We start from the raw sequence: 22,040 nt of genomic DNA, 5'->3' as shown, positions 1-22,040 counted from the left end.
GGTTGTTACACCATCTATCTTACGCCATCTGGCCTGGCCCTAAGTGGACCAAGGCCAGACCGAGGAGCAAACACCAGCGAGTAAACAACAGGGTCCATGCCCTCCTAAGGCCCACAGGCTGGGCAGAGCAAAATGGAAGTGTGGAAGAGATTGCTGGAGGCCTGGAACTGGCCTGGCCTCCTTGTACTTAACATACTCCGGAGAGAAGACCCATAACTCAAAACTGGGGGAGACCGAGAAGCCAGTGCTGGGTTGGTTTCCATGGTCCCAACTCTACCCCGCCTTGAGCCCCTCTCTCCCCATGCCTGGCCTCTTAGACCGAGTCCCTCTCACCCCCATCAAGCCCTTTACCCCACACACACCCGGACCCAAGCTCACAATGCCTGCCCTTGCCCCAGGGAGAACAAGCCCGTGGTACCCACGGTGGGGCAGAGGAAGGCTTCTGATTGGCCAGTTGCCTGCCGATGTCTGCTCCACAGCCAATGAGAGGAGTCGCTGGAGCCCTGAGGCACAAACCCGGAAAGGGAGAGGGATAGCGGGGTGGGAACTAGAGAATAGTGAGCGCTGTGGAGTGCGAGGAAAGCCACAAGAAACCGTGCTGGGAGCCACCAGGAGAGGTCTGGATCTGGGAAAGGTGCAAGAACAGAGTCAGACCTCGGCACAGAAACCATAGACGAGAAGGGGCAGTGAGGACTTCAGCCACAGAGGAGAGGGAGGGGAGGTACACGTGCTGACGGCGACAGGGCAGCCTGAGAAAGCTGTCCTGCAGCGTGCGGGCAAGCAACCAAGCCCCTCGTTCCCTCGCACCGCCTTGGCCTTGAAGTGGAGGGAAAGCGGGCCCCTGGGAGCAGTAGAGCCCGGCTGTTCCGGGTGCAGAGCTCGGAGCCAGCTTACCTGGCTCACCGTTTCGGTGACCCGTGCAAATCACTTCACATCTTGCATCGGCTTCTTCTGCGAAGGGAGATAAGAGCCGGGCTGCTGTGCCGAGATTCGATGAGTGTGTCAAGTAGCAGCAGGGTGTGCGTCATCCCCGAGGAGGCGTGACGCGCCATCTCAGCTTCTGGCGTCGCACAGCGGCCCGGGGACACGGCAGGAGGCGGGGCTGCGCAGGCTGGTGGCTACGTGGCAGGCGGGGCCTCTGCTGACCCCTCTGGGGCTCTGGGCTCGGGGCTGGCCAGGCAGGCTCCACTGAGCAATTGGTGACGCCAGACTCAGCTCCGCCCTGGGGGGCTTCCAGGCTGACACCATCACACCGCTGGCCTGGATGAGGGGCCTGGACACGCATGAGTCAGAGAGGACCCTCCTGGCAGACACCGGGAAGCGAATGCCGAGTGTGCACACGCAGGGCCAGGGGACCGGCCACCGCTGCGCCCATGACGCGGAGGGACGGGTGGACCCCTCCCACCCGGGGCTGCCCTGCCTCCCCTCCCAGACAGACTGTCCAGTTCTGTGGGCTCAGCGCAGACAGGGCAAGATCAGACTCACTGTCACATGGTGGTTCCCTTTAAACCAGCGACATTTGTCATCACCACGTCATCATCCTGGTCATCATCCTGATTTCCTAACATTTATGGGGTGCTTATTATGTGCCAGGCACCATTCGTTGTAAGCGCTTTGCTCGTACTGAGTTATTTACTTCTCCCATCAACTCCGGGAAAGGGGTTGTTCTTTCTAATGCAGTTGTAAGACGGGGAAAACGACATTTCCCCTGGGTGCAAAGCGAAGGCAGCCGCCTGTCCCGTGGTGAGCAGGAGAGGTAAGGACCTGGCCCCGGGGCAGGGAGACTCTCCCTTTAAGCCCTGTGTGATCTTGACCAGCCACTCCCCTTTCTGTGCCTCAGTTTACTCACCTGTAAAAGATGAGGCTGGCTTCAGGGAGTCTGCATCTTACTGGTTCTGTTCTCTCAGCTTTCTTCTGGATCGTTCTAGTCGACCACGTTTCAGGGAAGGCAGTTCCCGGCCCCACCCAGCTCCTGGGCTGTCTTAAGCGTTTAGGTCCAAGGAAGTCTCGCTCTGTCTTTGTCTGTCTTTGTCCGTCTCTCTCCGTCTCTCTCCCTCTCTGCCTGTCTCTCTCCCTCCCTCTCACACACACACACACACACACAGAGGCACGCAAAGTTCCCCAGGTCCTTCCCTCACAGTCTCTCCAACGCTGGCAGCCTGGCTGTGGGAGGGGTGTCCTTTCATTTTAGGAGCTGGGCCAGAGCAGGCTTGACTCAGTAGGAGCCAGAGGACCCCCATAGTCGGGGCAACAGCTATGTTGAGAGTCTCCCTGTCCCCAGTGCCCTCTATCCTTACCTCACCGGCTCCCCACCCCTGGGCTCTAGGCCCAGAGAGCCCTGGCCTGAAGTTGACCCTCTGACAGTCCCCCTCTTCTCTCCCTAAACCACCCATGCTACTGGTCGCGGGGCCTCCCACTCTACTGTCCCTCCCACCCCCACACCCCAGACACTCTCAGTGCTGGGCCCTGGGCCCTGGCCTCACTGACCCTCTCTCCTTCTCCCCCCTATACTGTGCTGTGCTCTGTTATGTCCTAACCCTCTTGCCCTTTGCTAACCAAAACTCATCTCCAGTTAAAATTGTTCCTTGGGGTTAAAGAGAGAGCAATCCCACCCCACCCTGCACCAAGTCCTCCTCAGCCCATCCCTAGGGTCTTTGCCCAAGATTCCTAGCCCACCCCCACTCCAATCACAACACCCTCCCCATCCCAATGGCAGCCTTGGCAAGGCCTGGAGCAGGAAGGACGATCAGAGCTGGACACCTCCCACCCCAGTTTTGGCTTTTGCGGGGAGCCAGGGATACTCTCTCCACCACACCAGCATATTCTCCAGAAGTGTGAAAGCAAGACCATTCAGACTCACTCCCCATCAGCCACTGAGCCCCCTGCCCCTGCCTGGCTCTGGGATTGGGATCCTGCTCAGCCTTTGCCCACATTCTAACCTTCCCACATCTTTTCAGACCAACTTTTATCTCCCTTATTCTTCCCTGAATTCAGGCAGATGTGAATCTGTATCCTGACTCTATCAATTACTTGCTTGCTGTGCAACATTTGAGAAGTCACATAACGTCTCTGAGCCCAAAATGGAAATGCTGATACCATCCTCAGGAATGTTTTGGTGAATGTGGGGGAGTGAGTAATGAATGAGAGAGACCCGAGCTGGATCCGCTACATCACATCATAGGGCTCAGAAATATTCGGTCCCCTCCCTTTCTCTTCTTCTTGGCCTGAAGCTCTCCCCGCCCCCACCCTTTCATCAGGCAGCTCATGGAGCCCTTCTGCACCCCTTCCTCTGAGACCTCCTAGACCCTCCCACCCTTTGGCCTCCAGTGGACTTGGCACGGGCAGGAAGTGAGGTGGGGATGGAGGAAATAAATTTGCCAAAGCTCTGTGAGGCAGCAGGAGACAGCCTGTAAAGCGAGAGGGGGTTCTTCGTGTGTATTGGAGGAGTGGCTCCCACTCCGCCCACTGGCTGACCTCTTGGGTCAGGTCACTTCCCTGGGGGCTGGGTGTGAGTCTGCAGCTGCTCTCCTTGATAAACTGTTTTGGCTCCTTCTCCCCATCCACTCTCAGACTTTCTCTGAACCCCCGAGCCTCCCCGGTGGGAGACAGGGTCTGCCCCCCATGGCCTGAGTCACCCAGGCCTCTTTGGTCTTTGCCTTCTGACTTGCAGAGGCCTGAGAGGGCAAGTGGTGGGAGGGGAGGAGGGGAGAGAAGTCAGGGGGTTTGCCCCTCTCCCAACAGGCCCTGGTTTTGGCAGTGCTGTGCTCCTTCCCTAAGGGCACAGCGCCTGTCCCTCTGGCCCCCTTCCCAGGGTAGCAACACTGACTGGGTTCTAGTAAGAGCGCTCCAGGCCCGGGGTGGTAACGACTCCCCACAGCCACTAGTCCCTGGAGCTGCACCTAGACCTGCCCACACTCTCCGTGCTCCCTTCATTACACTTTCTGCAGTGAACCCTCAGAAAGTGCCGTCTGCTTCCTGCAAAGACCTAACGGATCCGATCCTAGCACCAGTTCGTCAATGCCCCCTCCCCCCTCCCTGAACCAGATTGCAGCCCAGCTTGGAGAGGGAGGCTCAGAACAGTGAATTAAAATCGTGGAGGAATCCACCCAGCCTCCCTGGTCCAGGAGGGGCTCCAGCTGTGGCTCAGGTAACAAGAGGGGAGACGCAGGCCAGGTGCTAGGCCCACCCCATCACCCTGGCCTGCCTCTGCCTGGCTGGGGACGGCAACATGAAGGAAAGGGTGGAAAGGCTCCCCTCAACTATGTTCTGGGCCCCGCAGAGGAGTCAGGGAAGAAAGGACAGACCCTGCTCCCCATAGGAAACTCCTTGTTAGACTGGGAGCAACATGTCTCCCCCATCTGACTCGCTGCTCCCTGAGGGCAGGGGCTGGTTTCACTCGTTTGTGTTCTTATCCCCAGCATGGAGCTCAAACAGCAAACAACTGCTCAGCGCAAACCTTAGAGACACAGAAAAGTGCAAAGTGGGACCCCCGCCATCTGGTCGTCCAGAGGGTCTCTCTAAAAGGCCCACAATGCTGTGAGCTCCTGGTCTGTGGGTGGGCCAGAGCTGGTCCCCGGAGCACTTGCCTGGCTTCCATCCCATCTTGCCAACTCACACCTGTATGACCTTGGGCAAGTCACTTCACCTTGGAGTGGCCAACTGGTCCCGGTTCTCTGGGACTGTCCTAGGAAAGTGCCATCTCCAAGGACATCTTCCCTCAGTCCCAGGAAGAGTGGACAGTTGTTTGCACTACTTAACCGCCCTGTGCCTCAGTTTCCCCCAGGTGCCAATAGCAATCTGCCTCAGGAGGAAGGCTGTGGTATAGATGGGATGAGTTCATGAAATTGAGAACCTAGAAAGCACCCGGCACAAAGTCAGCTCGATATGATTTACCTTCTTCGTCTGAGTTTCCCAGGAGCAGATCATGGGGCAGCATTTGGCTGCAAGTATTGGCTCCAAAGAGGACCAGTAAAGAAGTAAACCATGGGAAGAAAAGGAGAGCAATCCAGAGAGTTGACGGGCAGGGGAGGGCTGCTGGGCAATCGACCTCCGTTCCACTGCAGAACTCTGGGTGGAGTGTGCCTCAGAGCTGCCCGTCCAGAGGGGCAAGGAAGCAGAGGCATATGACCCCCACTCCCATTTCTCACTTCCTGAGGGCTGCTGCCTGAAAAGGGAGGTGTTTCCTCCCCAGCACATGTGGTGCAGAAGTCTGTGGAGTAGTGGGAACGGGTCCGACCCAAGCAGGCAGGGCACTGTCGCGTAACACAGATACGTTAACCCCACTCAAACTGTGCAGGAGACATGGGAGCAGAGGAGACACCTGCCCAGTGGTGGGAAAGGGGAGTCAAGGTGGAAGGAGATATTTCCTGGGTGAGCTTTGAAGCATGAATACAAGTTTTCCAGGCAAAAAGGAGGAAGCAGGGCTTGCACAAGATGGGCCTGCAATAAATATCTCAATGAATGCCAAATAAGTCCAGAGACATTCAAATGCTTGAGTTAGTGGGGCTGATTGGGTCGTGGAGAGGCAATGCCAGTCAGAGGAGGAGGTGTTGGGGTCAGAGGCCTGTGGGTATCAGGAAAGGCTGGATCGAGGCACAAGGACCTGAGCTGGTCCCGGGTTGACAGGTGAGGAGGAGGGAAGGTAGACCACATGAAAGAACCTCAAGAGCAAAGGCAGAGAAGCAGGAGTGGGCAGGGCTAGAAAGGGGTGCCGAAGAAAGGGAAGGGAGGGGAATGAAGGGAAAGAAAAGTTAGGGGGAAATTGGGGGGAGGAGAAAAAGAGGCATAGAGACATGAAAAGCTCAATCACAGGGGTAGAGGGAGAACCACAGAGTCCTGCTTCACAGAGGTCCAAGGAAGAGAGTGAAAACAAGGTAGTATCATGGTCTCAGGAGCTGAGTCCTGCCCGGAGTGGAGGCATGAGCCATCCGGGAAGGCTTCCCAGAGGAGGCGAGCCCTGAACCAGGAGCTGCAGTGAGCCCAAGACCAGGAGCTTCATGGAAAGAAGGCTGCAGGGGCCCTGAGAGTGAGAGGGAGCAGAGAGCAAGGCGCTGCCAGCAAGCCAGAAGGAGGGCGGGTTCCAGTGGTTATTACCGGAGCTGCACAAATATTGTTGTTTTGACTGGTAGTGGGGGTTGGTTTATTTTTCCCCAGGAACCACAAGGGTGATGCACAGGTTCATTTTAGAACATGACACCGCGGGAAGAGCAATTGGCCTCGCCTTTCCCACTTCTGGTGAGAGGCACACATGCGCATGCATGCAAGCATACAGACACACACACACACACACACACACACACACGCATACAGAGTCATAAAAAATAACCCAGACCACAAATGTTTAATCCACCAAAGCCAAGTGTCTGCTGGAAATATCTCAGTTGTCACCATGGTAAGTCTGTCCCACTTTTTTATATGCAAAGCCCTTGCAACAGTGCCTGGAATATAAAAAGCCCCACAAACATCTTTACTGTTATCTGGAGGCTGAATAGCCCAGCGGCTTAAAGCTTGGACACGCAGCCACATCATCTGAGTTCGGAGCCCAATTGCTTACCAGCTGTGAGACGGCGGACAAGTTGCTTAACCTCTCAGTGTTTTCATCCAGCATGGGGATAACACTACCTCTCTCAAAGGGTTCCAAGAGTAAATGAGTCAATACGTATAATGGGCATAGAAATGGCCCAGCTCAGAGTAAATATTACAGACATGATGGTCAGTGTCATCATCATCACCGTCACCTCCTGTCCGTGAAATGCCCAAACTCCCCCCGAACCCTCTGCCACAGACTCCCAGCCCTCCTAACCCCCAGTTCCCACTGAAAACCAACCATGCCCTGGCCAAGAGTGCCCTGAGACTCGGAGGGACAGAGAGAGAATGCGTGATCCCGGGTGTTCAACAGGAAATGTCAGATGCCTCGGAAACCTCGATTCCAAGAGACTGCAAACCCTTGCACCCCAAAACTACATAACTACATCCAGGGCCGGACACCACAGCCACACCGCTCTCCACCCTCTGCCTGTACCAGCTAAGCTGAGTTCCAGGGGTAGGGATGGCAGACGAACTAAAGCTTGGATCTGGTTGGGGTTAAATCTCTCTTGGTGGCGGGGTTTGCCTGGGGAGAGAGGAGGTGAGGGCCAGTGGGCCACTGTTTCCAGGTTCAGCTGGGAGCAGTAGTCCTCAGACCCGACTGTGAGTCTGCATTCCCTAGACAGCTTGTTCGAACACAGATTGCGGGCCCGATCCCTGAAGTATGTAATTTCCAGGACAGTTTGCTTTTCATACAAGTTCTTATGTGGAAGCTAGTGGTCCAGGAAGTACACTTCAAGAACCAGTGGTTTAGGAGCTCGACCCTGAATCCCAGTTCTAGTCCCAGGAGCTGTGTGACCTTCGTCAGGTCACATAACTTTTTGGGTCTCAGTCTTTCCACTTCTAAAGCCAGGACTCTAATACCTGTCCTCAGGACGGCTGTGAGGATTCCAAAAGGACATGGAGGCAAAGTGGTCAGCACAGTGCCTGGCTCCCAGTAGAGAGTCGCTGTGACAATTGTCATTATTCCTCCAGCGTTTGGAACTGGTGGTTTTCCTCTAGCATCTGCTCTATCCCTGTAATGCACCCCTAATTATTAGATGGGCACATGGATGCCCAGAATAAAGACCTCCTTTCCCAAGCTCCACTGAGGCAGTGTGGCCTTATGGTAAGAACGAAGAGGTGTATACTAGATGGGATGTTGTTTTGCTACTGAAACAGAGATGCAAAATGATAGTGACCTAACTAATGGAGAAATGTATTTATTTTTTCATATAAAGGCCTAGTAGGTTGCTTATGACCCTTCTACCTTATTGTTCTATCATTCTCAATGTAAGACCTTCATCTCATCTTATAATATGGCTGCTCCAGCTCCTGCCATCACATCCACATCCCAGCCAGTGGAAAAGAGAGAAAGGAGAAAGAAAGGTCATACTTGTTCCCTTTCAAATCACAATTAGTAGCTGTAAATATCATTTCTATTCACACTGTATTGTTTGGAAGTCAGTCACATGACCACATCTCACTACAGAAAGCTGGGAAATGTGCTTTTCAGCTGACCGGGTATATAACCAGTTAAAAATGCCATTACTATGTCAGAAGGGGTGAATGGCCACGGTGTTGGCAACAGGATAGAGTCAGTTTGTGTGCACAGCCTCTAGGAATTGTCCTTAAAGGAAAGGAGTATTCCTTTTCTCAGCCCTTACTTCTTCCTGGTGTTGGAATATTCTAGACGTGACGGTAGAAGCTTGAGTGGCCCCTTTGGACCATAAGTGTTCAGGAAGTAGACTGACTACATAGGAGGGCTGTAGCCCTAACCATGGTGGTGCGGCCATCGCAGCCCTGCGCTGCTTCCTCTGGACTGGGTTTACAGGAGAGAGAAATACAACTTTACCTCCTTTAGCCCACTGCTACTTGAGATTTTGTGTCCCTGGAAGCTAAACTTAATCTTGACTGATAGTCTTCGTCCCAGCACTGAGCTACTCCTCTCCTAGCACTCCAGCTCAGCTTCCCCAAATTGTCAGTTGTCATATGTTCTGGGAAATGGGAGGGAAGGAGGGACTCAAGGGACATTCTAATATTTTACTCACCCCTGGCCCTGTGTTGCCTGCAATTGACTGAAAAGTGGCCCCAAGTCTTCATCTTTCCCCGGATCCCTCCCCTCTGCAGACTGACTCTGAAAATGTTTTCCCAAGCTCTGTGTGGGCTTGGTCATGTGACTTGCTTTGGCCAATGGGTGTTAGCAAATGAGATGCCCACAGAGGCTCAAACAGGGCTTATGAGTCTGAGCTTCTCTCTCTCTCTCTCTCTCTCTCTCTCTCTTTGTCTCTCTCTCTGTATGTCTGGCTCTGGCTCCAGCTCTGTCTGCCATAGCTATAAGAACATTTCCAGACTAACCTTCTGGAGGAAAAGAGGCAATGGAGCTGGGAGTTTCATTTCGGAAGCAAGAACCAAGGCTCAGAGAACATGAACTGCCCGTGGGCATCTCTAGTATAAGATGGGAAGGAAGGAAATGCCAACGTCCTCAACACCTGCTGTGTGCCTGGACTCATCAATTCATTTCAGCAAGGCGGTAATGCCATGGGATCCGTCCAGCCAGGCTTCCGACCAGCCAGCCTGGCGCTGAAGCCCTGGGTCTCCACACTACCCCATAGTGCCCCCAGAGACAGCGCCTGACCCTGCTTCCCCTCACCCATTCCAGTGCAGAATCAGACCTGAAGTATTTCTCCGTGAGGACAGACCTCCAGGTTGTTAAGTCCAAGTGTATGAGTCAGCTCAGGTGGCTATAACAAAATACCTAGACTCGGTGACTTACAAACCACAGAAATTTATTTCTCACAGTTCTGGAGGCTGGGAAGTCTGAGATCAAGGTGCCGGTGTGTGGTGAGTGTCTGCTCCTGGTTCATAGACGCCATCTTCTCACTGTGTCCTCACATGGTGGATGGGGACAGGAAGCTTTCTTGGGCCTCCTTTATAAGTCCTTCATAAGGGCACTAATCCCATTCACACAGCATCTACCCTCGTGGCCGAAGCACCTCCCAGAGCCCTGACTCCCGATACTATCACGTGGGGGGGTAGGGTTCCAACACACGAATCCTGATGGGAAACAGTCAGCCCTTAGCGTCAGCTGCACGTTCAAGCCTCATCTTACGTGTCCGGCTTAGCACGTTGGCAGGTGTGCAGCTGAACTCTACTGGATTTCCTCCTGCCCACCTAGCCGCCCTTCTCAGGTGTAGCAGGGTAGTCTCTCTTTATTTTTGTCCTTCTTTTATACTTTCCTCCTTTCTTCCTTCCCTCCTTCTTTCCTTCCCTCCTTCCTTCCTTTCTGAAATGGAGGACAACTGACCTTCATTGTCAGGTAAAGGGTCGCTTCTGGGGAACACTTGGCTACTCAAATGCAGGTCAGCCAGGCATCCATTGTTCTGAGCTTGAGGGAGTGAGTGGACAATTTGTGAAATCTTTGGAGATATTCAGAGAGAGGAATGTGCCATACCAGTTACAGTAGTGACCTCTGGCCATGGGATTTGTAAGCAGATGAGACTACAGGGCTCCAGTCCTCTATCACTCCATGCTTAACCTCAGGCCTTAGGCCCCTTGGGACTGAGGAGTCCCCTGAGAGTGTTGTCAGCTGCAGATACCAGTGTTCCAGAGGGAGATGTTGGAGCTCCTGCAGGAGGACCCATGGAGCCTGGAAAGTTTAACTGGAGTCCCATCTGCCATCCCAGACCCCATGGCCAGCCCTATTTTCTGTAAATGTTGGTTTTTCCCAAGGTTCATCCTTAGGCCATCTTTTTTCTCATTCCATATTTTCCCCCTAGGCCATCAAGTGCCTGCCAAGATTTCAACAACCAACCACAGCTTGACCTCTCTCAAATTTTCATCTCTAAACCGGATTTCTCCTTTGAGCTCCTGAAGCTAAGCAGTCGAGATCATCACCTTCCAAATCATCTCTGGGTTCAGGATGGTCACGTGAGCTCCAGCTCACTCAGGAAGGAGAAAGGGGAAGAGAGATGTTCCACACTCCCCACCACTTTCAAGGAGATTTCTTAAAGAGCCAGAAACACACGGACTTCTATTTCATGGGCTAGAAGTTAGTCACAGGATCACATCTCCCCCAAGGAAAGTCTTCTAGCTAGGCGACAACGAGCCCCGGGTGCCGCTGATCTGGTCTCTCCCTACCACATCAGCTTCGTTTTCCGTGTTGCTGTCAAACTCAGCCCTCTTCCCTCTGCAGTGGTCACTCTGCCCCTCTCTTGGTTCCTCAGACAAGCTCAGTTCTCTGCCACCTGGAAGCTTTTGCATAAACCGTCTCCTCTGCCTGCAACAGTGTTCAGGCTCTCTCCTCACTCCATCCCACATGCTCAACCCCTTACCCGTCAGCGCCATGTCGTCAGAGGCCTTACCAGAAGGAAGGCATTACCCCACTGGAAAGCCCTTGCATCTCCCGGAAACCTTCCTCCACAGCACTTACAAGCTTGTAATTACGTATTTTATTTTGGTGTTTATTTCAATTCAATTCAATTCAACTCCACAGCTATTTGAGGAGCTCCTATTGTATATCAGATACTCGTCTGCAGCACCTCCTCCTGGTCCCAGGGCTCCCTTTCTGATAACTTCTCTGTGTCTGCTGTTCGCCCTTGAGGGGCTGGGACCAGACCAGCCAGTGGACTTGGGCAAATCATGACTTGAGACAGTGAAGACCATCTCCCAGTCCATCCTTTCCAGGGTCTGAGCAGCCTGGTAGCAGTCAGGGCCAGTGGACAGGGAGGGGTGGGGAGCATGTGCTAGGCTCCTGGAGACAAGGTCCTGGGTCAGCTCTGCCACGCATAGGACATGAGACCTTGGGCCAGTCACTGCCCCGCTCTGGACTTCAGTGTCCTCATTTATAAAAGGAGTATGTCTCCCAGCTTGACTTTGGATGAATGTTCTCTGAAGAAATGACCAAGACCTTTCCGAAAAATCCATGATGGGCTTTGGGTTTCATTCATTCGCCATTCATTCCTAGACTCATTGACACATCTTTATTGAGTGCCTCGTCTCTAACAGGAATGATTCTGGAGGTGAGGAGTCACAGGTGACCCAGACAAGGACAGGAATGGGGTCAAGGACGCAAACACATCAACAGGCAACCCCAGTTCGGTGTGGAAAGAGAGATTTCCACCTATAACCTTGTATTGGCAAGAACTACAATGTTCTTTATTTCTTTATAACTCAGTCTCTATTTCAAGTGCTCTATTTCAATGGGGTGAAAAGAGAATGTATTCATTCTCTATCGCTCCTGCCTTCCCTTCTGCCATCAACTCCTTTCACTCTCTCCTCCTTTCTTCTAGCCCAGGGAAAGTATTTTTCAAGTCAAGGACGGAATGGGGGCCAGGGCAGTCTAGTTATGATGGTTGTGTAACAAAATACCCCCGAAATTTAACAGCTTAGGGGCACCTGGGTGGCTTAGTCGGTGAAGCTCCTGGGATCCCAGGCTCCTGGGATAGAGCCCTATACCAGGCTCTCTGCTCAGCGGGGGGTCGGGGGTCCTTCTTCTCCCTCTCCCTCTGCCCCTCCTCCCTGCTGTGTTCTCTATGTCTCTCTCTCAAATAAATAAATAAAATCTAATAATTTGGCAGCTTAAACTGGTCACATTTATTTTGCTCACAGAGCTGCAAGTCAGGCAGGTGCTGGGGACTAGAGGGTGGGGGGGCAACTCTGCTCTACCCCGCATCAGTGAGGGCCTTTGAAGGCTGGGTAGGTCATCGACAGTCGCTGGCTCGCTTGTGCCTGGAATGGGCCATTGGCTGAGACCTAGCGCACCCGCCTGTGTCCCAGGCTTGCTCACGACATACTGGCTGCGGGGCAAGGGTGAGCCCTGAGAGGGGACAGAAGCTGCACTGCCCCGTACGACCTAGCCTGGGAAGCCACGCGGGACACTCGCCCTGTCTTGCGTCCACCCAAGCAGTCACAAGCTCCCACCCAGTTCCATGGGATGAGGAAGTAGGCGCCGCGTCTTGTGGAAGAGCATGTGGGGAAGCAATAGGGCTGTGACCATTTTTGGACAATACAATCTACCATGCAAGTGGAGAGGGGATCTCTTTATGTTTTTTCCCACTGTTTTGTTTATTGTGGTAAAACACACATCACATAAAATTTCCCACCTTAACCATTCTGAAGCATACAACTCAGTGGTGTTAAATACTTTCACGTCGTAGCACAACCATCCCTGCCATGCATCGCCTTAACTCTCTTTGCATTGTAAATCTGAAACCCTGTACCCATTAGACAATAACTCCCCTTCTCTCCTCACCCCGGCCCCTGCCAACCGTCATTCTACTGTCTGCCTCTATGATTTGACTACTCTAAGCCCCTCATATAACTGGTATCATACCGTATTTGTTTTGGGGAGTGGCTTATTTTACTTAGCACCCTCAAGGTTCATCCATGTTATAGCATCTTGCATAATTTCCTTCCTTCTTAAGGCTGACTGATATACCATCGTGAAGATAGGCCACATTTTGCTCATCCATTCATCCATTAATGGACTCTTGGGTCGCTCCCATGCTGTGGCTATAGTGAATCATGTTGTTATGAGGGGCGCCTGGTGGCTCAGTTGGAAAGTGTGTGCCTTCAGGTCAGGTCATGATCTCAGGGTCCTGGGACCGAGCCACGCGTGGGGCTCCCTACACACTAGGGAGTCTACTTCTCCCTCTGGCTCTCCCCCTGCTCATGCTCTCTTTCCCCCTCTCTCTCTCCTTCTCTCAAATAAATAAATAGATAATCTTAAAAAAAAATAACACTGTTATGAACATAGGTGTACAAACATCAATTGGAGATCTTACTTTCAGTTCTTTTGGGTAGATACCCAGAAATGAAATTGCTCTTTCCAGTAATTCTATTTGTAATTTTTGGAAGAACAGCAATACTATTTTCCACAGCTACTGTACTATTTTTTTTTAAGATTTTATTTATTTATTTGACACACAGAGAGAGAAAGCACAAGCTGGGGGAGCAGCAGAGGGAAAGGGAGAAGAAGACTTCCCGCTGAGCAGGGAGCCCAACTCAGGGCTCGATCCCAGAACCCTGGGATCATGACCTGAGCCGAAGGCAGGCACTTAACAGACTGAGGCACCCAAGGGCCCCGCTACTATGCCAGTCTCCCACCAACAGTGCACGAGGGTTCCAGCTTCTCTAAGCCAGTACTTGTTGTATTGTGTGTTTGGTTTTGGGTAGTACTCATCCTAACGGGTGTGAGGTGGTATCTCATTGTAGTGTCAGTTTGCATCTCCCTAACGATTCTAATAATTAGTGATGTTGAGCACCTTTTCTTGCGCTTACTTTTTGTTGTTGTTGTTAATGTTTCTCCTAGTTTTTACTCCTGCATCCTTGCAGTTCCCCTAAAGGCTTGGGGTTCAGATGCAAAGGCCAGAGACCTTTTCGCTTCCTGCTTTGTCATGGCCCACCCTTGAGGGGCTAGGACACCACATGATACCACATAAGCATCATCCAGCTGCTGTGAGGAGAGGTGCTCAGGGAGCCTGAGGAAGAACTTTCCCCCTGGCCTGGAGCATGGGAGACAGAAATGTGCAGGATGAGTAAGAGTAAGTATGATTAAGAGTCAGACTGGTTGGGGGAGAATGGGGCACAAGGTTGGGATGAGGGAATAAATGTCCTATATTGAGAGGGAACAGCATGTGCAAAGCCTCTGAAGGAAGAAAGAAAAGGGATGTTAGCGTCAAGAGAGAGGAAAGAGATGAGGATAGAGATAGCCAGACCAGTTGGACTTTGCCTGGAATCTAGGGAGAGAGGTCTTTAAAGGGCTTTAAGCCAAAAAATGAGATAAGACTTTGAGATAAGATTCAAAGATTATTTTGAAGAAAATGTCAACAAAATGAAAATACAACCTATGAGAATAGGAAAGAATATCTGCAAACCATGTATCCGATAGAGAGCTAATATCCAAAATGTATACAGAACGTAAATACTTCGATAGCAAAAAGAGGAAGAAAAACCCACAAATAATTTTTTTAATTAAAATGGGCAAAGGATCTGAATAGACATTTTTCCAAAGAAGACATGCGAATGGCCAACAGGTCCATAAAAAGGTACTCAACATCACTAATCACCAGTGGGCCTGCAAATTCAAAGCAAAATGAGATTCCGCCTCACACCTGTTGGAAGGACTGTCATTGAAAAGGCAAGAGATAAAAGCCTGGAACCCTTCTGCACGGCTGGTAGGATTGTAAACTAGTGAAGCCGCTCTGTTTCCATACTGTTTTCGCAGTATAACAGGTCCTCAAAAAATTAAAAATAGAAATACCATGTGACCCCACGAGCCCACTTCTGGGAACACATCTGAAGATACGAGATATCTGCACCCCATGTTGACTGTAGTATTACTTACAGTAGCCAAGATACGGAAAATACCCTGAGAGTCCACTGACGGGTGAATGGGAAAAGGAAATGTGTTGTATGGATACCACGGAATATTATTCAGCCATAAAAAAAGAAATTCTGCCATTTGTGACAACATAGATGAAACTGAAGGGCATTATGCTAAGTCAGATAAGTTGGACAGAAAGATAAATACTGCGATCTCACATGTGGAAATCTTAAAAGAAAGGAAGGGAGGGAGGAAAGAAGAAAAGAACTCAGAAAAATAGAACAGATTTGTAGTTAACAGAGACAGGGGGTCAGGGATGAAGGCGGTTGAAAGGTACAAACTTCTAGTGATAGGGGAAATAAGCCCTGGGGGGTAACAGGCAGCACAGTGACTACAGTTAATACTGTCCGATGGTATGTCTGAAAGTTCCTAAAATAGTAGATACCAACAATTCTCATCACAAGGAAAAAACTTTTTTTTTCTTTTTTTATATATCCCTATGAGATGATGGTTGTTAACTAAACTTACTGTGGAAATCATTTCACAATATATGGAAGTCCTGTTGTTAAACCGTCCACCTAAAACTTACACCGTGCTGTATGTCAGTGATGTCTCAATGAAACTGGGGGAAAAATTAAGTGAAATGGATTTGAGAAGCATTTGGAGGATGGAAATATTGGGTCTTGGGGCTGGTTCGGACACAGAGGAGCAGGAAGGGGCAGTTCCCTGAGCTCAAAGAGCACGCACCCGCACAGTCCCTGCCAGGAGCCGCTGTGTCCCATACACCCACCTGTCAAGCGGCCAGGCCTGTGGGCATGACAAGGCCTTCTGGAACCGGATATGGCGGACATCCCAACTGTCCATGGATTCACGAACTGCCTAAATCCATTAATGAGATTCCTCTCAGGTCCCTCCAAGGGAACAGAGCCAAGTCCTCTCTGGAAGGAAGAGCCACAGAGCCCTACACAGGGGATCACATCCCCAACCCTTCACCCACCCCTGTTCACACCCTCAGGGAGCCAAGTGACCACTGACGCTCAGTAGGAATACCTGGGTAAGGGAGGACAGGAAGGACAGAGAGCTACCTAAGATTTTATTTATTTATTTATTTATTTGAGAGAAAGAGCACAGCGGTGGGGAGGGGCAGAGGGAGAGGGAGAAACAGACTCCCTGCTGAACAGGGAGCCTGATGTGGGACTTGATCCCAGGACCCTGAGATCACGACCTGAGCGGAAGGCAGACACTTAGCCCACTGAGCCACCCAGGCCCCCCCACCCAGGCTAGCTGGCAAGTTCACACTAGGACTAAATCTGAGGCCACGTGGGCCCTGTGCCACTTGCTCTAGGCTCCCACCACTGGCACCACTGTGCCACCGTTTTGCTTTGGCAGCAAAGCCAAAGGATAAATGTGCCCTATCTTCCTGCAACATCCATTTGACTCAAAGAATGTGAGGAAAATATTATTTTTGTATTAAACACAGTTATGATGGAATAGAATGCAAAATTTATGTGTGGGTTTTAGATAAACAGAAGACTTGAGATCCTACTAGGGCTTTGAGTTGGTTGTTTTGAGCCAAGGCCCTTGGGGAGAATGTGGTCTGGCCCCTTTGGGCACCATTCTGGTGGAAAAGTTTGAGAAAAATCAGCGTTCTTTAACAGCCACGGTCCAAAGGACAGGCTCTGCAAAGAGTTGCTCCTGCCGCCAGGGACAGCTATGTGTAGAAGGGGCCGCCAGGGCACACAGGAGTCACCCTGGGCTGCCCTAGGGCGGTGACCACAGAGTCACTGACAATGTAAGGATGACAGATGTTGGCAGAATCTCTCACAGGTAGCTGATGTTCCCTTCTCCTGGTCCCGGCCAGTTATCAAGCGAGGCATTCCTGTTATCTCCCTGTGGGTACAGCACAAGCCAGTTCTCTGGCCTCAGCTCCCACTGAAGACAGAGCCAGAGTGAGCCTGGCTGGACTTCAGTCAGCCATTAGCAGGAGCAGACAAGAGGGAAGACGGCCAGTCCTTCCACCGTCTGTTTGGTCACTCGTTTCACCCGCAGTGTCCAATTCTGCCACCTTTGCTCCCTGGTCGATGAGTACCAGAGTGGTTCGAGGCTAGAACAGGCGACCAAAGGGCTGGGTAGGAATGGATTCAGTGTAGGATGGGTGGGAGAAGATGAAGAAAGGGTTGCAGCCCTTTGTGGTCTGACTGGGAGAAGGTAAAGGCAAGAGGAAAAAGGAACACGGGAGGGAAGTGAGAGACTCGATGTCCTGGAGTCTTCCTTTGTTGTAACAGGAGCCCCAGGAGGCCACCTAGTCTGTTCCTGACAGTGGGTCCAATAGTTCCACTGAAGGGGTACACAGTGACCCTTGGCTAAGGGAGCTTGGTACCAAAAATGAGAGCTGAATATACCCCTTGGGAAACACCTGATGGAGGGCTACACACAGCCCTGCCCTCAGGGAGCCCCAGTCTGGGGCCAGACCCTGGCTGTGCCCTAAGAGAGCCCCAGCCTGGCGGGGGACCTCATCAGGGCCCCGCAGAGGCTTTTGTCTAGCTCGTCCGTCACAGGTACTCCTGTGGCTTTGCTTTGAATTCCTGTAAACAGAAATGGGAAATCCCGGGGACTGAAACACTTTTAATCACCCTCCTTTATTGCCTTCCCTGGGTGACTCAGCGGTAGGAAAATCACAGCTCCCAAGAGATGAGAACCGAGAAGGAAAACCAAAAGGGAGAGTGATGAAAGAGCGGCAGCTGGTGACACAGCCTGCACAGCGGGGCCGTCTCGTCCCTGTCCCTGCAGTGGTGCCGCGACCAGTTGAGAGCAGCCACTGAAGCTGCTGACAGAGCCATGGTGGGGGGCGGGGGGTGCAGGACCCACACTCCCAGCCCCCAGGGATTCCCCCACAGCAGGGCTGGGCCCAGGGCTGGGCAGGGGCCAGTGCAGAGAAGTGAAAGTCCGAATGGTCTGAGGGTGGTCGCTCCCTGTCCAGGGCTTTTGCTTCCTGCCCTTTCAGGCACATACCCTGACCCTCGGCCAGAATGACTCCCTTTCTTCACTCAGGTGTGCCGCACCCTGCTTTCCTTCTGGCCCATCTGACCCCTCAGAGCCGCCCTCACACCCTCGGAGCCCCTCTTGGCACTGCTGTCATCTGACTGATTTGGGGTAGGCGGGGGCTTATGACGTTTCTTCTCTCAACCCTTAAGCCTCAAGAATAGGTGTTGGGCAGAATGGTCTCAGTCCTTAGGAAAACATGAATGAATGAAAGAAGGAATGAAAGAAAGAAAGAAAGAAAGAAAGAAAGAAAGAAAGAAAGAAAGAAAGAAAGAAAGAAAACTAGAACCCAAACCCAGTTTTCTTGACAAAAGCAAGAGGGCAGGAGCCATCTGGCCCCTTGCCTTTTCCTGGGAAAGTGGGAGGGAAACACCTCCTTGAGCTAAAGAGGGCTTTAGAACTGTCTTGAAACTGAGGCTTAGCAAGGGCAAGGGACCTACCCAAAGTCACATCAGTTTACCAGAAACAGAGCCAGGACTTGAACCAGGGTCCACTGTCTTGCTCCCTCTGCCTGATTCTCCACCCTTGTACCTGGACCCTGGGCTCTGGGTCAAGCTGACACCCCGAGAGAGACACGCTGTTCTGTTCTGGCTTCGGCGGGGTGGGGCGGTACAGCCATGGCCGCGGTTGACGGGCCCCACCCAGAGTGGGTACATTTCATCACCAAGAAAGTCTGGCGAAGGCTTGCAGCCTCTGCGCTCAGGGAAAGCGGTGCTTTGCCGCAATGAACTGCTTGGATCCCCCATCCCAAATTTTATGCAAGCACCCAGCACGTTTCAGCCCTGGCAGCAGGGAGTGCAGGGCTGCCTGGGAACCCTTCACCTGCCAGGGCAGCTCCTGGGCTTACTCGAGGCTGGGGGGCTTGGCGTAGGCTACTCTGGAGGGGTCCTGCGCCGCTTTTCCTACTGCCCCTCGATGGCAACAGAGCTCAGAGATGATCATAAAAATCACTATTCTAACTTACTCTGCCCATCCCTTCACAAATATTTCCTCACCCAAGACCCTTCCCAACCCAAGAGGAGTTAGTGTTATGACCCCATTTCACAGAATGAGGACCCTGGGGCCCAGAGAGGTGCAGTGACTTGCCCGGGCAGCTCCCAGCTCCAAATCCTTGCTGTTTACCACCACACGGCCAGGGCCCCAACTGCTGCCTCACCCCTGAAATTCTTCCCAAGGAGAAGGCCACCCAGAACCCTGAGAGCAGGAAACAGACTCTGGATAAATTACAAAGTGGCTGCAGGTGTTAGAGGGAGGGGGTGGTGGTGGGGACCCCTTCCCTGAGCAGTAATAAAGGTGTAAACTGGAAACCCATTTGGAGTCTCCCCTTTGCCTACCGTCCCCTGCTAGGGAAGGCGGGGGGCAGGAACTAGTATTTGGACATGAGGGAAGCACCCACCAGGTGCTGGCCCTGGGCTGGGTGCTTGTAAGATGATATTGGGTCCAGGGAAGGGCAGGTAACTTCCAGGTTCTTTGGTGTTGGAACCAGCTCTTTGTAGGACTGGTTTCCTGAGGGTGTCACCCTCCACAGAGGGGCCCGGGGCTCTGCTCTTGGATCCTTCCTGGCCAGTACTGTCACTAGCGACTGGAGATGAACGCACCACAGCCCACCTGTTGAGCTTTGAGTGGACGTAGGGACGCTGTGGAAGACAGGATCCAGATGGCGGTCTGCCCTGCAAATAATGAGTTTGGTGTTCCTACAATAGCCATTGGGCCCTACTGTGTGCCAGGCCCTGGGGAACCAAAGGGAGCCGGGGTGGGAGGGGGAAGGGGAGAAGCATTTATTGGAGAAGGGCTTATCTGGGTTGGCTTTGAAAGGCAAATCAGAATAATAGGGCTTCCTGCCCAGGGAGCCATGAGATTAGTGTGAAAATCAAATGAGATAATGGAGGGGAAAATATCTTGGGACCTGATTTTAAAAACCCCAGACTCTCGGGCCTATTATATTTCCACAGGTGAGAATGCTCAGCCTGGGAGACGTGGGATGATTTATTTGCGTGAGGATGCCTCCTATGACCGCCCAGAGCCATCGACCTTCCCACTCCTCGCTTCCACCTCCACTGTGCCCAGTGAAAAACATGTTTGTATGGAGTTGCCACTGGGAAGTACGGCTCACCCCAAGATAACCCCGTGTTACCACACTCCCTGATATCATTACTGCCAAAACAAAAGGTTGGGCCTTTTCGTTAACCCGAATGGCCTTATCTCATCTAAAAGCACATATTCCACAAGACTGGGATTCCACGGAAAGAACCCTTTCACCTCCACTGTCGCCTTCAAGAGTACCTGGGGAACCCCAGGTCAGGGACATCTAGCAGGGGCAACATATCTGGTCACTGGCCTCCCACCAGGTGTTCAGACATCTTGGGGATCTCCTCCTCATTCAGCCATTCTCTGGTGATTTATTGAGCACCTAGTGTATGCCAGGCACCGGGCCCAGGCTGGAGTGAGAGGTACTCACATGGGCATGTGTGTGTGTCTAGTTCTTTCTCACCTGGACGTTCCTGTTCAGGAGGCCGGGCTGTCTAGGAAGCAGCCACTGAGATAAAGGTGGGCATGGGGAAGGGTCACCGGGGAGTGACTTCTGGGAATGGAAACGGGCAGAGGTGGGATTGGGCAGATCTGACAGATGTCCACCCGCCCGGCTGGGGAACTGCAGAGCAAAGATCGCCCAGCAGAGGAGCCCTGACGGCGCTGGGCAGAAATGACCAGGCCCTAGAACCACTGCTGTGCTCAGCCAGTGGCCCTCAAGGTCAAGACTGGAGAGCTGAGGCGGTGCCTAGAGCACACGCCGACAGGAGGTGCTCACATGACCTTGACGGCCAGCATGTCCTCGCATTTTGTGTCCTGGGTGCCCCCTCTCCGCACCCTAGCCCCAACCCCGGGCTTCTGGAAGAGGCTAAGACCTAGAACCCTCAGCTCACCACACTCCCTGCAGCTAGGCAGGCAGTTGAAGGGACGTCTGCAACGGCACATGTCCAAGCCCACCACAGTCCTCCATTTGACACGCGTTTCCTGGGGATGTGAAGTGAGCAAATCAGACCGGTCTCTGCCCTGGGGAGCTTCCAGTCTGGCCCGTCTCCCTGCGCATACCTGGGTTTGGGTCTCAGTATCTGTGTGTCGGGGTCAGGCTGAGCCCATGCCTGTGTCCGCCCGTGTGCGTGCACGCCTCAGGAACACGCAGTGGCACACAATCAAGGGAGTCCTTGAAGGGTGAAGACTGTCAAAAGAGCTGCAGCTTCATTGGAAAGGTGAGAGCACCAAGAGGGAGGAAAGGGCAAGCTGACGGGCTAGCCGAAAACCCCAGGCGGAAGAAAAGAAAAGCGAGTCGAGTCGGGCAGCTAAGCCCGTCTCAGGTGGGGCATTTCCATGCAGAACTGAGCAAGCAGCAGGTGACAGCGGGGACAGCTCAGGCAATCCTGGGCTGGCAGCTGGGCTCAGGGCCAGGGAGGAAAACTTTCTGCTTTCTTAAGAACTAGGGAGTGGAGGGAAGAGAAGGGACCTTGAAGAAAGTCCAAAGACCAAGAACGAGAGCTGGGGCGAGCCCTTCAGACAGGAAGGAGCAGGCTGGCAAGGAGAGGGCAGGGGGCTGAGGGCCAGCAGAGCTCCAGGACAGCCCATCTGCCATTTCTGTCAGTCATCCTGGAAGGAACCACAAGCAAACTGCATTTGAATAAGAAGAAGAAGCGGCAGGAACTTTGGATAGCGTTTGCATAATGTCAGGACTCCTCTTCCCCCAGTTGAGTCCAGTGTCCTGGCTGGAAACTTGGAGTCATGCTAGACTGCTCTGTCCTTTGCCCCCTCTGCTCTTCAGTCCCCAACACCACTCTACTTTTTTTTTTTTTTTAAGATTTTAATTTCAAGTAATCTCTACACCCATTGTGGGGCCCAAACTCACAACCCTGAGGTCAGGAGCGCCACGCTCCACCCGCTGAGCCAGCCGGGCTTCCTGAGACCAGTCCACCTTTTAAGGGCTTCCAGAACCCTGTTCTTTGGCCTATCATTGCCGTGACCTCTGGCCTCACCCGGACCACCCTCCCCTCTGTCCCCTGGTGTTAACAGTCTCTTGTCTGCCAGCCTCCCATCTCCTTGCCCCTTCTGATCCATTCTC

The sequence above is a fragment of the Ursus maritimus genome, unplaced genomic scaffold, assembly GCF_017311325.1.
Source record: "Ursus maritimus isolate PB19 unplaced genomic scaffold, ASM1731132v1 scaffold_30, whole genome shotgun sequence".
NCBI classification, from domain to species: Eukaryota; Metazoa; Chordata; class Mammalia; order Carnivora; family Ursidae; genus Ursus; species Ursus maritimus.
The sequence above is the reverse complement of the archived record's forward strand: the minus strand, read 5'-3'. Positions refer to the sequence as shown.